Genomic DNA, 3,546 nt, shown 5'->3' with positions numbered 1-3,546 from the left:
CTGAGGTTGTCATTCACCTCTGCTGCGGTGGAAGCTGCCGTCGCCTCCGGCGCTCTGCTCGCCGCCACCGTGATTCACTGACATACAACCACCTGAAGTGGACGTGAGTGATGGTGACACGCGTGCTGCGCTGCAAGTTCCTCACCTCCACTCCGCTCCTCGACTCAGTCCGCCCCGGAATCATTCACACTCACGGCCAAGTTTGGCCAACGGAGCGTCCCATTTGCCTCGGAAGTCTGAGGTGAGTTCAACATGTTCCGGGGACTAAAGCGGGGAACAAGATGGCGACGTCCATAGGAGGAAATAAAGATGCAGACGATTGTCATTTTGACAGCTTCTCCTTCCTGTCTACACCTTACATCTTGGACTGTCCACTCAGGGGCAGTTTCTGACTTTCCGACTCCAGAGGGCGCTCTGACTCTCCAGTCAAACACCAAGTCAGAGGCATTTCAAGTCTGACTGAAGGTTCTGTGTGGGTCAATCGGAGTTCAGACCGTCCGCGACCTTTGACCCCTCAGACATAGTGAGATGTGATGGGAAAGTGTCATCACATTCTTGGCAATAATCTGGATTAGCAGATTAGAAATTGAGCGCTGGAGTGACTTTAATTTCACGTCATTTGAAGTGAAGCGTCAGACATCACACATATGAAGCTCCAAGCCTCATTTGGGCGGAACAGCAGACTCTGGTGGTGTCCGGTGTAATTGGGGTCACGGTGGCTGCCTGAGTCTGGGGCCGAGATTAAGGCTGACCTCTGGCCTCCTCCCAACTGCTCCCCACCTCCTGACGCCTCCTTTGAACCGCCGACATCTTTGGAGTCTGAAATGAGGCCGACAGCTTCCACCCGTCTGATGACCCTCCGCCTGCGAGCGAGGTCTTCAAAGTTGAGCCATGCTGGACAGAGGCTCCGCCTCCTTAGAGAAACACACGCATGAAAGAGTGTGGTCACCTTTTGACACCTACTGACGCCAGCTTACTGTTACATGTCTGCCATCACTGCCTTGGTGAGTATTTCCTCCATCAGAGGCTGAAAACTCGGAGATGAGGCTACATGAAACATTGTCCTCATTTTCCTCAATCCAACCCTTCGTGTTGAAAAAGTCCAGAAAAATCTGCTGGTCAGCAGAAAACTGAAGATATTTTTTCAATTCTTCATACATTTCATGTTTTTATTTTGTTTTTTTTTCCCAAGAATTACTATTTTTTCACAAAAAAACAAAAAACAAAAAAAAAAAAAAACAGAACCAAATCTAAGCATGTTGGCACAAATTAGTTTAACATTGATTTTTATTTATTTATTTATTTTTCTAAAAAAAATCTTTCTTTATTTTTTCTTCATTTTTTACATAAATTATTATAATTGAAAAAAGACAACATGAAATGTAAACCGTGAGTTTATTAGCATGTTTCCCACTGTCATCTCGTCCAAACCAAACATCGCGAGACACTTGGACGTCCAGCTTCAGTCTGAACGGGATCAGAAAGGTGTGAGAGTCATAACAGGAAGTATTGAAGAAGAGAAGTCGATGGAGGAGAGCGTGAGTGTCTTTGTCCGTCTCGGGCAGTCGCCCACGTCAGCGAAGAGAAAAATGTGTTTTGGAAAAAAAAATGCTTGTGAGTTCACTTGACTCTGACTTTACAAAAATGTTCATGAAGAAAGAAGCTGGTCCAGATCCGTCCAATAAAAATAAAAATAAAAATAAAAATAAAAATAGGGTTAGGGTTAGGGTTAGGACTAGGGTTAGGGTTAGGGTTAGGACTAGGGTTAGGGTTAAGGTTAGGGTTAGGGTTAGGGTTAGGGTTAAGGTTAGGGTTAGGGTTAGGGTTAGGGTTAAGGTTAGGGTTAGGGTTAGGTTAGGGTTAGGACTAGGGTTAGGGTTAGGGTTAAGGTTAGGGTTAGGGTTAGGGTTAGGGTTAGGGTTAGGACTAGGGTTAGGGTTAGGGTTAAGGTTAGGGTTACGGTTAGGACTAGGGTTAGGACTAGGGTTAGGGTTAGGGTTAGGGTTAGGGTTACGGTTGGGTTAAGGTTAGGGTTAGGGTTAGGACTAGGGTTAGGGTTAGGACTAGGGTTAAGGTTAGGGTTAGGGTTAAGGTTAGGATTAGGGTTAGGACTAGGGTTAGGGTTAGGGTTAGGACTAGGGTTAGGGTTAAGGTTAGGGTTAGGGTTAGGTTAGGGTTAGGGTTAGGGTTAGGGTTAGGACTAGGGTTAGGGTTAAGGTTAGGGTTAGGACTAGTGTTAGGGTTAGGGTTAGGACTAGGGTTAGGACTAGGGTTAGGGTTAAGGTTAGGTTTAGGGTTAGGGTTAGGGTTAAGGTTAGGGTTAGGACTAGTGTTAGGGTTAGGGTTAGGGTTAGGGTTAGGACTAGGGTTAGGGTTAAGGTTAGGTTTAGGTTTAGGGTTAGGGTCAAGGTTAGGGTTAGTAAAAAATTAAAATTAAAATAAAAATTATAATAAAAATTAAAATCAAAATTAAAATTTTTTTTTTATAAAATAATTTTTGTGACTTTGTTAAAAACTTACATAAACAAGACTATTGTGGGGCAGATTTCTCTGGAAACTAAAAGCCATGACTCTTTGGACCGTTTCTTCAGGAGGAAGCTTCTGCCCTCTACGAGTCGTCCTCGGTCTTGATGACGTGGAAGAGCGTGACGTTGAACAGCACCTGGTGGCCGTTGTTCCAGCCGTAGAGCGCGCGGTCCCTGGAGTTGTAGCCCAGCATGGACAGGTGGAAAAAGTCCAGAAAACTCTGCTGGTCAGCAGAAAACTGAAGATATTTTTTCAATTCTTCATACATTTCATGTTTTTATTTTGTTTTTTTTTTCCCAAGAATTACTATTTTTTCACAAAAAATAAAATAAAAAAATAAATAAATAAACAGAACCAAATCTAAGCATGTTGGCACAAATTAGTTTAACATTGATTTTTTTAATTTATTTATTTTTCTAAAAAAATCTTTCTTTATTTTTTTCTTCATTTTTTACATAAATTATTATAATTGAAAAAAGACAACATGAAATGTAAACCGTGACTTTATTAGCAAGTTTCCCACTGTTATCTCGTCCAAACCAAACATCGCGAGACACTTGGACGTCCAGCTTCAGTCTGAACGGGATCAGAAATGTGTGAGAGTCATAAAAGGGTTAGGGTTAGGGTTAGGGTTAGGGTTAGGACTAGGGTTAGGGTTAGGGTTAGGGTTAGGACAAGGGTTAGGGTTAGGGTTAGGTTTAGGGTTAAGGTTAGGGTTAGGGTTAGGGTTAGGGTTAGGGTTAGGGTTAGGACTAGGGTTAGGGTTAGGGTTAGGGTTAGGACGAGGGTTAGGGTTAGGATTAGGGTTAGGGTTAGGGTTAAGGTTAGGGTTAGGGTTAGGGTTAGGACTAGGGTTAGGGTTAGGTTTAGGGTTAGGACTAGGGTTAGGGTTCAGGTTAGTAAAAAATTAAAATAAAAATTATAATAAAAATTAAAATGAAAATTAAATCAAAATTAAAATTTTTTTTTTTATAAAATAATTTTTGTGACTTTGTTAAAAACTTACATAAACAAGACTAT

This window comes from Synchiropus splendidus, chromosome 13, assembly GCF_027744825.2.
Source record: "Synchiropus splendidus isolate RoL2022-P1 chromosome 13, RoL_Sspl_1.0, whole genome shotgun sequence".
NCBI lineage: Eukaryota > Metazoa > Chordata > Actinopteri > Syngnathiformes > Callionymidae > Synchiropus > Synchiropus splendidus.
The sequence above is the reverse complement of the archived record's forward strand: the minus strand, read 5'-3'. Positions refer to the sequence as shown.